This window comes from Oryctolagus cuniculus, chromosome 17, assembly GCF_964237555.1.
Source record: "Oryctolagus cuniculus chromosome 17, mOryCun1.1, whole genome shotgun sequence".
Lineage (NCBI taxonomy): Eukaryota > Metazoa > Chordata > Mammalia > Lagomorpha > Leporidae > Oryctolagus > Oryctolagus cuniculus.
In genome coordinates, this window is record NC_091448.1 from 16582731 (window position 1) to 16595931 (window position 13201).

Below are 13201 nucleotides of genomic sequence, written 5' to 3' on the forward strand. Positions count from 1 at the left end.
CCTTAAGAGAAAGGTACCTCCTTCTTTGATGGACTGTTCTTCCCACTGGGATCTCACTCACAGAGATCCCCCATCTAGGTTTTTTTTTTTTCCAGAATGTTTTGATGTCTTGGCTTTCCATGCCTGAGAAAATCTCATGTGCTTTCTAGCCAGATCCGAATGCCCCAAGGGCTTATTCTGAGGCCAGAGTACTGATCAGGGCATTTGCCATTCTATGAGTCTGCTGTGTTTCTCACCTCCAACGTAGAATCATTCGCTCCTTTTTAATTCTATTAATTATTATTTGCAGACACTGGTCTTATTTATGTAATCCCTTTGACACTTAATCCTATATTTTTGATCAACTATGAACTTAAACTGATCACTTTAACAAGTAAGATGGCATTGGTACATGCCACCTTGATGGGATTGAATTGGAATCCCCTGGCATGTTTCTAACTCTACATTAGGGTAAAGTCAGCTTGAGCATGTGCTGAACTGTATATCTCCTCCCTCTCTTATTCCGACTCTTATATTTAACAGAGATCACTTTTCAGTTAAATTTCAACACCTAAGAATAATTGTGTGTTAATCAAAGAGTTCAACCAATAGTATTAAGTAGTACAAAAAATATTAAAGGAATAATGAAGTAAGTTGTTCCCCAACAGTTAGGACAAGGGCTGATCAAGTCATTGTTTCTCATAGTGTCCATTTCGCTTCAACAGGTTTCCTTTTAGGTGCTCGGTTAGTTGTCACCAATCAGGGAGAACATATGATATTTGTCTCTCTGGGACTGGCTTATTTCACTCAGCATGATGTTTTCCAGATTCCTCCATTTTGTTGCAAATGACAGGATTTCATTGTTTTTTTACTGCTGTATAGAATTCTATAGAGTACATATACTATAATTTCTTTATCCAGTCTTCTGTTGATGGGTATTTAGGTTGATTCCATGTCTCAGCTATTGTGAATTGAGCTGCAATAAACATTAGGGTGCAGACAGCTTTTTTATTTGCCATTTTAATTTCCTTTGGGTAAATTCCAAGGAGTGGGATGGCTGGGTTAAATGGTAGTTTTATATTCAGGTTTCTGAGGAATCTCCAGACTGACTTCCATAGTGGCTTGACCAGTTTGCATTCCCACCAACAGTGGGTTAGTGTCCCTTTTTCCCCACATCCTCGCCAGCATCTGTTGTTGGTAGATTTCTGAATGCGAGCCATTCTAACCGGGGTGAGGTGAAACCTCATTATGGTTTTGATTTGCATTTCCCTGATGGCTAGTGATCCTGAACATCTTTCCATGTGTCTGTTGGCCATTTGGATTTCCTCTTTTGAAAAATGTCGAGGAGGAGGCAAGATGGCAGAATAGGAAGGGAGCACACTGATAGTCCGGGGAGAGATAGTTTAATAAAAGTGGAGATACTGCAGGTTCAAGGAAGAGTAGGGGAGGAAACAGCAGAAGAAACTCTTCCAGAACGCGGGATTCACAGCGGACCTGCGTGGAGAGCGTGGGAGCCCACAGTTCGGGACACCAGCGGCAGACTCAACACACCAGCGCTGGAACGCGAGGTGAGCCGAACCTCAATAGCCCAAGACACCGGCAGGCAAGTGGAGAGAGGAGACTAGAGGGAACGACCCCCCGGGGGGGGGGAAAAGTTCACCAGGCTAACTGGAAGAGAGAAAGAGAAAAAAAAAAAAAGGTGACTGGTACGGACACGGGTTTCTCTCTCTCCGCTCACCTCTCAAGGGCGAGCAAGACAAAGAGCAGGCGCCATCTTGGACATACGTCATAAGCAGAGCGACCTCAGGTCTGCACCGGCCCTGAGCCTAGCAGAAAAACCTGACTCTGGGCGGGGCGAATTAACAGGAGATTAGGACCTAGTAAATTTGTGGTGCTACTGAACTGAGACTGTGAAAAAAGAGACGGTGGGGGAGAGAACTCACGGAATTCACGTGAGCACTCTCCAGAGACGCTACAATTCTGTAACTTTGGCAACCCAGTGGGAGACTGAAGGAGAATTTGAGCCCACTCTGAGGGCCGAACAGATTCCCTGTGTGGTCCTTGGGAAAGAGCTTCCAATCTCTGGCTCCTGTGGGTATATCATTTGCCTGCTAACTACCTCCAACTTCGTTCAGCTGTGTGGAATAACGTCCCTTTTGAATCAAAAAAAAAGAGAGAGAGAGAGAGAGAGAGAGGTTTACCACACCTAACCTGGGAGTGTCACCTTTGGCACACCAAACAGAGCTCTCAGGCCACACCCATCTCAAGCCCTAAGGCTCCATCAAAAACAGATAGTCCACTTAATCTAGAGTCATAGTATAACAAGAAAAAGCACCACAGTGAAGAAACCAAATATCTCCAATATGCCAAACAACAAACGCAAAAACCGAGGTAACAAGAACAAGGAAGACACTATGACGCCCCCAAATGAAAAAGACACCCCAATTCAAGATTATGAAGATGATGACATAGAAGAAATGCAAGAAGCAGATTTCAAAAAATTGATAAGAACATTAAGAAGTTCTCAAAAACAAATTCTTGAACTACAGAAATCCTTAATGGACAAGATAGAAAATCTCTCTCGTGAAAATGAAATATTAAGAAGGAATCAAAATGAAATGAAACAACTAGTACAATAGGAAACTGTGATAGTGACTGAAGTGAAGAATTCAATAGATCAAATGAAAAACACAATAGAGAGCCTTACAAACAGAATGGGTGAAGCAGAAGAGAGAATATCGAACTTAGAAGACAGAGAACAGGAAAGGATACAGTCAGACCAAAGAAAAGAAGAGGAAATTAGAAATCTAAAACATATTGTCAGGAATCTTCAGGATACTATTAAAAAACCCAACATTCAGGTTCTAGGAGTTCCTGAAGGCATGGAGAGGGAGAAAGGATTAGAAGGCCTTTTTAGTGAGATGTTAGCAGAAAATTTCCCAGGTTTGGAGAAGGACAGAGAAATCCTAGTACAGGAAGCTCACAGAACCCCTAATAAACACGACCAAAAGAGATCCTCACCACGACACGTTGTAATTAAACTCTCCACAGTGAAACATAAAGAAAAGATCCTAAAATGTGCAAGAGAGAAACGTCAGATTACTCTCAGAGGATCTCCAATCAGACTCACAGCTGACTTCTCATCAGAAACTCTACAAGCTAGGAGGGAATGGCGAGATATAGCCCAGGTACTAAGAGAGAACAACTGCCAGCCCAGAATATTATATCCTGCAAAGCTATCATTTGTGAATGAAGGTGAAATAAAGACTTTTCATAACAAACAGAAATTGAAAGAATTTGTTGCCACTCGTCCAGCCCTGCAAAAGATGCTTAAAGATGTGTTACACACAGAAACACAGAAACACAGTCATCAATATGAAAGAAGGTAAAGGAAGGAAACCAAGGAAGGAAATCTCACAGCAAAAGATCACAGGGAATTCAAAGCATATATTAGAACTTATCTTTGGCAAATGGCAGGGCAAAGTTACCACTTATCATTAGTCACATTGAACGTGAATGGCCTGAACTGTCCAGTTAAAAGACACCGATTGGCTGATTGGGTAAAGGAACAAAACCCATCTATTTGCTGCCTACAAGAAACACATCTTTCCAACAAATATCCATACAGACTGAAAGTGAAAGGCTGGAAAAAGATATACCATGCCAACAGAAATGAAAAAAGAGCGGGCGTAGCCATCTTAATATCAGACAACATAAACTTTAACACAAAAACCGTTAAGAGAGACAAAGAGGGACACTATAATGATTAAGGGATCAATTCAACAGGAAGATATAACAATTATCAATGTATATGAACCTAACTACAGGGCACCGGTTTATCTAAAAGATTTGTTAACGGACTTAAAGGGAGACTTAGACCCCAATACAATAGTACTGGGGGACTTCAATACTCCACTCTCAGAAATAGATCAATAGGACAGAAGATCAACAAGGATATAGTAGATTTAAAGGACACTATAGCCCAAAGGGATCTAACAGATATCTACAGAACTTTTCATCCTACACATAAAGCATTCACATTCTTCTCAGCAGTACATGGAACCTTCTCTAGGATTGACCACATACTAGGCCATAAAGCAAGTCTCAGCAAATTCAAAAGAATTAGAATCATACCATGCAGCTTCTCAGACCATAAAGGAATGAAGTTGGAAATTAGCAACTCAGGAATCCCTAGAGCATATGCAAACACATGGAGACTGAACAACATGCTCATGAATGAACACTGGGTCATAGAAGAAATCAAAAGAGAAATCAAAAACTTTCTGGAAGTAAATGAGGATAACAGCACAACATACCAAAACTTATGGGACGCAGCAAAAGCAGTGTTAAGAGGAAAGTTTATATCAATAGGTGCCTACATCAAGAAATTGGAAAGGCACCAAATAGATGAGCTTTCAATTCACCTCAAGGATCTAGAAAACCTACAGCAAACCAGACCCAAATCTAGTAGGAGAAGAGAAATAATTAAAATCAGAGAAGAAATCAACAGGAATGAATCAAGAAAAACATTCCAAAAAATCAGCCAAACGAGAAGCTGGTTTTTTGAAAAAATAAACAAAATTGACACCCTATTGGCCCAACCAACTAAAAAAAAGAAGAGAAAAGACCCAAATCAATAAAATCAGAGATGAAAAAGGAAAGGTAACAACAGACACCACAGAAATAAAAAGAATCATCAGAAATTACTACAAGGACTTGTATGCCAGCAAACAGGGAAACCTATCAGAAATGGATAGATTCCTGGACACATGCAACCTACCTAAATTGAACCAGGAAGACATCGAAAACCTAAGCAGACCCATAACTGAGACAGAAATTGGAACAGTAATAAAGGCCCTCCCAACAAAGAAAAGCCCAGGACCAGATGGATTCACTGCTGAATTCTACCAGACATTTAAAGAAGAACTAACTCCAATTCTTCTCAAACTATTCAGAACAATCGAAGAAGAGGGAATCCTCCCAAATTCTTTCTATGAAGCCAGCATCACCTTAATTCCTAAGCCGGAAAAAGATGCAGCACTGAAAGAGAATTACAGACCAATATCCCTGATGAACATAGATGCAAAAATCCTCAATAAAATTCTGTCCAATGGAATGCAACAACACATCAGAAAGATCATCCACCCAGACCAAGTGGGATTTATCCCTGGTATGCAGGGATGGTTTAATGTGCGCGAGACAATCAATGTGATACACCACATTAACAGACTGCAGAAGAAAAACCATATGATTATCTCAATAGATACAGAGAAAGCATTTGATAAAATACAACACCCGATCATGATGAAAACTCTAAGAAAACTGGGTTTGGAAGGAACATTCCTCAATACAATCAAAGCAATCTATGAAAAACCCACAGCCAACATCCTATTGAATGGGGAAAAGTTGGAAGCATTTCCACTGAGATCTGGGACCAGACAGGGATGCCCACTCTCACCACTGCTATTCAATATAGTTCTGGAAGTTTTAGCCAGAGCTATTAGGCAAGAAAAAGAAATTAAAGGGATACGAATTGGGAAGGAAGAACTCAAACTATCCCTCTTTGCAGATGATATGATTCTTTATTTAGGGGATCCAAAGAACTCTACTAAGAAACTATGGGAACTCATAAAAGAGTTTGGCAATGTAGCAGGATATAAAATCAATGCACAAAAATCAACAGCCTTTGTATACACAGACAATGCCACGACTGAGGAAGAACTGCTAAGATCAATTCTATTCACAATAGCTACAAAAACAATCAAATACCTTGGAACAAACTTAACCAAGCATGTCAAAGATCGCTACGATTAGAGTTACAAAGTCTTAACGAAAAAAATAGAAGAGGATACCAAAAAAAATGGAAAAATCTTCCATGCTCATGGACTGGAAGAATCAATATCATCAAAATATCCATTCTCCCAAAAGCAATGTATAGATTCAATGCAATACCAATCAAGATACCGAAGACCTTCTTCTCAGATCTGGAAAAAATGATGCTGAAATTTATATGGAGGCATAAGAGACCTCGAATAGCTAAAGCTATCTTGTACAACAAAAACAAAGCCGGAGGCATCACAATACCAGATTTCAGGACATACTACAGGGCAGTTGTAATCAAACAGCATGGTACTGGTACAGAAACGGATGGATAGACCAATGGAACAGAATAGAAACACCAGAAATCAACCCAAACATCTACAGCCAACTTATATTTGATCAAGGATCTAAAACTAATTCCTGGAGCAAGGACAGTCTATTCAATAAATGGTGCTGGGAAAATTGGATTTCCACGTGCAGAATCATGAAGCAAGACCCCTACCTTACACCTTACACAAAAATCCACTCAACATGGATTAAAGACCTAAATCTACGACCTGACACCATCAAGTTACTAGAGAACATTGGAGAAACCCTTCAAGATATTGGCACAGGCAAAGAGTTTCTGGAAAAGACCCGGGAGGCACAGGCAGTCAAAGCCAAAATTAACTATTGGGATTGCATCAAATTGAGAAGTTTCTGTACTGCAAAAGAAACAGTCAGGAGAGTGAAGAGACAACCGACAGAATGGGAAAAAATATTTGCAAACTATGCAACAGATAAAGGGTTAATAACCAGGATCTACAAAGATTTCAAGAAACTCCACAAACACAAAACCAACAACCCACTTAAGAGATGGGCCAAGGGCCTCAATAGACATTTTTCAAAAGAGGAAATCCAAATGGCCAACAGGCACATGAAAACATGTTCAAGGTCATTAGCAATCAGGGAAATGCAAATCAAAACCACAATGAGGTTTCACCTCACCCCGGTTAGAATGGCTCACATACAGAAATCTACCAACAACAGATGCTGGCGAGGATGTGGGGAAAAAGGGACACTAACCCACTGTTGGTGGGAATGCAAAATGGTCAAGCCACTATGGAAGTCAGTCTGGAGATCCCTCAGAAACCTGAATATAACCCTACCGTTCGACCCAGCCATCCCACTCCTTGGAATTTACCCAAAGGAATTTAAATTGGCAAACAAAAAAGCGGTCTGCACCCTAATGTTTATTGCAGCTCAATTCACAATAGCTAAGACCTGGAACCAACCTAAATGCCCATCAACGGTAGACTGGATAAAGAAATTATGGGATATGTACTCTTTAGAATACTATACTGCAGTAAGAAACAATGAAATCCAGTCATTTGCAACAAAATGGAGGAATCTGGAACACATCATGCTGAGTGAAATAAGCCAGTCCCAAAGGGACAAATACCATATGTTCTCCCTGATCGGTGACAACTGACTGAACACCAAAAAGGAAACCTGTTGAAGTGAAATGGACACTATGGGAAACGGTGACTTGATCAGCATAGCCCTGACTGTTAATGAACAACTTAATACATTATCCCTCTTAGTAGTTTTTTTGTCTGTTCTACTTAATATGACTGGTTTAATTCTGTAATTAATACACAGTTATTCTTAAGTGTTGAAATTTAACTGAAATGTGATCCCTGTTAAACATAAGAGTAGGAATAAGAGAGGGAAGAGATGTATAATTTGGGACATGCTCAAGCTGACTTTCCCCAAATGGTAGAGTTAGAAACATACCAGGGGGTTCCAATTCAATCCCATCAAGGTGGCATGTACCAATGCCATCTCACTAGTCCAAGTGATCAATTTCAGTTCACAATTGATCATAATGAAAGGACTAAGAGTCAAAGGGATCACATAAACAAGTCTAGTACCTGCTAACACTAACAGATAGAATAAATAAAGGGGAGAGTGATCCAACATGGGAAGTGAGATACTCAGCAGACTCATAGAATGGCAGATGTCCTAAATAGCACTCTGGCCTCAGAATCAGCCCTAAAGGCATTCGGATCTGGCTGAAGAGCCCATGAGAGTGGGAAAGGGGAGGGTTGCGGGTGGGAGGGAAGGTATGCGGGGGAAGCCATTGTAATCCATAAGTCGTACTTTGGAAATTTATATTCATTAAATAAAAGTTAAAAAAAAAGAAAAAGAAAAATGTCTATTGAGGTCCTAGGCCAATCTCTTGCGTGGGTTGTTAGTTTTGTTGATGTGGAGTTTCTTGATCTCTTTGTAGATTCTGGTTATTAAACTTTTATCTGTTGCATAGTTTGCAAATATTTTCCCATTCTGTCTCCTGTGCCTCCATTTGAATTTCGGCATCATTTTTTCCAGTTCTGAGAAGAATATCTTTGGTATTTTGATTGGTATCACATTGAATCTAGAAATTACTTTTGGGAGAATGGACATTTTTGATGATATTGATTCTTCCAATCCATGAGCATGGAAGATTTTTCCATTTTTTTGGTATCCTCTTCTATTTTTTTCTTTAAGACTTTGTAACTCTAATCGTAGCGATCTTTGACATGCTTGGTTAAGTTTGTTCCAAGGTATTTGATTGTTTTTGTAGCTATTGTGAATAGAATTGATCTTAGCAGTTCTTCCTCAGTCGTGGCATTGTCTGTGTATACAAAGGATGTTGATTTTTGTGCATTGATTTTATATCCTGCCACTTTGCCAAACTCTTCTATGAGTTCCAATAGTCTCTTAGTAGAGTTCTTTGGACCCCCTAAATAAAGAATCATATCATCTGCAAAGAGGGATAGTTTGAGTTCTTCCTTCCCAATTTGTATCCCTTTAATTTCTTTTTTTTTTTTTTAACCTAATTGCTCTGGCTAAAACTTCCAGAACTATATTGAATAGCAGTGGTGAGAGTGGACATCCCTGTCTGGTACCACATCTCAGTGAAAATGCTTCCAACTTTTCCCCATTCAATAGGATGCTGGCTATGGGTTTTTCATGAATTGTTTTGATTGTATTGAGGAATGTTCCTTCTATACCCTGTTTGCTTAGAATTTTCATCATGAACGGGTGTTGTATTTTATCAAATGCTTTCTCTGCATCTATTGAGATAATCATATGGTTTTTCTTCTGCAGTCTGTTAATGTGGTTTATCACATTGATTGATTTGCAAACATTGAACCATCCCTGCATGCCAGGGATAAATCCCACTTGGTCTGGGTGGATGATCTTCTGATGTGTTTTTGCATTCTATTGGACAGAATTTTATTGAGGATTTTGCATCTATGTTCATCAGGGAAATAAGACTGTAATTCTCTTTCAATGCTGCATCTTTTTCAGGTTTAGGAATTAAGGTGATGCTGACTTCATAGAAAGAATTTGGGAGGATGCCCTCTTTTTTGATTGTTCTGAATAGTTTGAGAAGAATTGGAGTTAGTTCTTCTTTAAATGTCTGGCAGAATTCAGCAGTGAATCCATCTGGTCCTGGGCTTTTCTTTGTTGTGTTGGCCTTTATTACTCTTTCAATTTCTGACTTGGTTATGGGTCTGTTTAGGTTTTTATGTCTTCCTGGTTCAGTTTCGGTAGGTTGCATGTGTTCAAGAATCTATCCATTTCTGATAGATTTCCCTGTTTGCTGGCATACAAGTCCTTGTAGTAATTTCTGATGACTCTTTTTATTCCTGTGGTGTCTGTTGTTACGTTTCCTTTTTCATCTCTGATTTTATTGATTTGGGTCTTTTCTCTTCTTTTTTTAGTTAGTTGGGCCAATGGGGTGTCAATTTTGTTTATTTTTTCAAAAAACCAGCTCTTTGTTTTGCTGATCTTTTTTAATGGTTCAGATTCAATCCTATTGATGTCTTCTCTGATTTTAATTATTTCTCTTCTCTTACTAGTTTTGGATCTGGTTTGCTGCAGATTTTCTAGATCCTTGAGATGCATTGAAAGCTCATTTATTTGGTGCCTTTCCAATTTCTTGATGTAGGCACCTATTGATATAAACTTTCCTCTTAACACTGCTTTTGCTGCGTCCCATAAGTTTTGGTATGTTGTGCTGTTATCCTCATTTACTTCCAGAAAGTTTTTGATTTCTCTTTTGATTTCTTCTATGACCCAGTGTTCATTCATGAGCATGTTGTTCAGTCTCCATGTGTTTGCATATGCTCTAGGGATTCCTGAGTTGCTAATTTCCAACTTCATCCCACTATGGTCTGAGAAGCTGCATGGTATGATTCTAATTCTTTTGAATTTGCTGAGACTTGCCTTATGTCCTAGTATGTGGTCAATCCTAGAGAAGGTTCCATGTACTGCTGAGAAGAATGTAAATTCTTTATGTGTAGGATGAAAAGTTCTGTAGATATCTGTTAGATCCCTTTGGGCTATAGTGTCATTTAAATCTACTGTTTCCTTGTTGATTTCCTGTCCGGTTGATCTGTCTGTTTCTGAGAGTGGAATATTGAAGTCCCCCAGTACTACTGTATTGGAGTCTAAGGCTCCCTTTAAGTTCCTTAACATATCTTTTAAATAAACCAGTGCCTTGTAATTAGGTGCATATATGTTTATAATAGTTGCATCTTCCTGTTGAATTGATCCCTTAATCATTATATAGTGCCCCTCTTTGTCTCTCTTCACAGTTTTTGTATTAAGTTTATTTTGTCTGATATTAAGATGGCTATGCCAGCTCTCTTTTCATTTCTGTTGGCATGGAATATCTTTTTCCAACCTTTCACTTTCAATCTGCATGCATATTTGTTGTAAAGATGTGTTTCTTGTAAGCAGCAAATAGATGGGTTTTGTTCCTTAACCCAATCAGCCAATCGGTGTCTTTTAACTCGAGAGTTGCGGCCATTATCATTCAATGTGACTATTGATAAGTAGTGACTTTGCCCTGCCATTTTCCCAAAGATATTTATAATATATGCTTTGAACTTCATGTGATCTTTTACTTGGTGTTTTTCTTTCTTTACCTTCTTTTGTATTGATGACCGTGTTTCTGTGTTTCTGTGTGCAACACCTCTTTAAGCATCTTTTGCAGGGCTGGACGAGTGGCAACAAATTCTTTCAATTTCTGTTTGCTATGAAAAGTCTTTATTTCACCTTCATTCACAAATGATAGCTTTGCAGGATATAATATTCTGGGCTGGAAGTTTTTCTCTCTTAGTACCTGGGCTATGTCTTGCCATTCCCTCCTAGCCTGTAGGGTTTCTGATGAGAAGTCTGCTGTGAGTCTAATTGGAGATCCTCTGAGAGTAATCTGACGTTTCTCTCTTGCACATTTTGGAATCTTTTCTTTTTGGCCGGCGCCGCGGCTCACTAGGCTAATCCTCCGCCTTGAGGCACCGGCACACCGGGTTCTAGTCCGAGTCGGGACACCGGATTCTGTCCCGGTTGCCCCTCTTCCAGGCCAGCTCTCTGCTGTGGCCCGGAAGTGCAGTGGAGGATGGCCCACGTCCTTGGGCCCTGCACCCTATGGGAGACCAGGATAAGTACCTGGCTCCTGCCATTGGATCAGCGCAGTGCGCCAGCCACAGCACGCCAGCCGCAGCAGCCATTGGAGGGTGAACCAACGGCAAAGGAAGACCTTTCTCTCTGTTTGTCTCCCTCATTGTCCACTCTGCCTGTCAAAAAAATTAAAAAAATAAAATAAAATAAAAAAAGAATCTTTTCTTTTTGTTCCACTGTGGTGAATTTGATTACAACGTGTCATGGTGAGGATCTCTTTTGGTCATGTTTACTAGGGGTTCTATGAGCTTCCTATACTAGAATGTCTCTGTCCTTCTCCTAATCTGGGAATTCTCTGCTAGTATCTCACTAAAAAGGCCTTCTAATCCTTTCTCTCTCTCCATGCCTTCAGGAACTCCTAGAACCCGAATGTTGGGTTTTTTAATAGTATCCTGTAGATTCCCAACAATATTTTTTAGATTTCTAATTTCCTCTTCTTTTCTTTGGGTTGACTGTATGTTTTCCTGTGCTATGTCTTCTATGTCCAATATTCTCTCTTCTGCTTCACTGACTGTTTTTAAGGCTCTATAATGTATTTGTCATTTTATCTATTGAGTTCTTCATTTCATTTTGATTTTTCTTCAATATCTCAATTTCATGTTCTACTAAATTCCTCATTTCATTTTGATTCCTCTTTAAAATTTCATTTTCATGAGAGAGATTCTGTCCTGTCCAGTAAGGATTTCTGTAGTTCAAGAATTTGTTTTTGAAAACTTCTAAATGTTCTTATCATAAATTTTTTGAAATCCATATCTTGCATTTCTTCTATCTCATCATCTTCATAATCTTAGCTTGGGGTGTCTTGTTTATTTGGGGGCATCATAATGTCTTCCTTGTTCTTGTTTCCTCGGTTTCTGTGTTTATTGCTTGGCATTGTGGAGATATTTTTGGATTCTTCTTCCCTTGCTGTGGTGTTTTTTTCTTGTTATACTATGACTCTAGATTAAGTGGACTGTCTGCTTTTGGTGAATCTCTAGAGGCTTGTGGTAGATGTGGCTAGAGAGCTCTGTTCAGTTCTTCAGGGTTAAGGGTGTGCCAAAAGTGACACACCCAGGTTTGGCATGGTAGGTCTTCTCTCTCTCTCTCTCTCTTTTTTTTTATTCAGAAGGGAAGTAATTCCACTCATTTGAGCTCTTCTCCTTGATGGCAATCAGTGCCTGAGTGCTAGCCCTAGTGGTTATAATATTTGCCTACTCTGTCCCAAGGACCACACAAAGGATCTGTTCAGTCCTCAGTGTAAGCTCAGATTCCCCTGCAATGTCTCTCATTGTGTAGCCAAAGCCACCTGAATTTGTGGCATTTCCCATCTCAGCCACACTGTGAGTTCTCCCACAAATCCTCAGTTTCTTTTTTTCACAGTCCCGGTTCATAAGCTCCACACATTCACTAGGTCTTGGTCTCCTGTTATTTCTCCCCACCAGAGTCAGGTTTTCCTGCTTGACTGAGGGTGGGCGCAGCCCTGAGCTGGTGCAGCTGTTATGTATGTCCAAAACGGCACCTGCTCTATTGTCTTACCAAACTGTGTAAGGTGAGTGGAGAGAGAGAATTGTGTCCATATCATCCCTTTTATTTTTTTCTCTCCTCTAGTTAGCCTGGTGTACTTTCCCCAATGGGGCTTCAAGCCTTGTTCCCTCTAGGCTCTTCCTTCCACTTTTCTGCCAATGTCTCAGGCTACTGCGGTTTTGCCTCACCTCTCTTTCCAGTGCTGGTGTGGAGGAGACTCTTGGCAGCTGGGCTCCTGAGCCGTGGGCACACGTGCCCTCTACATAGATCCACCATGTCCCTCTAATTCTGGAAGTTTCCTCTGCCAATTTTTCCCTGACTCTTCTCTGAGACTACACTATCTCCTCTTTTATTAAACTATCTTTTCCTGGACTATCAGTGAGCTCCCTCTCTATTCTGCCAT

At 40.0% G+C, this 13201-nt stretch overlaps 1 protein-coding gene across 34 annotated transcripts in view; it reads right to left on the minus strand.

The window, feature by feature from the left end:
• The window catches only part of EFCAB3 (EF-hand calcium binding domain 3), a 649184-nt gene that overhangs the window by 428253 nt on the left and 207730 nt on the right, over window positions 1-13201 (minus strand). The gene's annotated exons all lie outside the window — the stretch shown is intronic.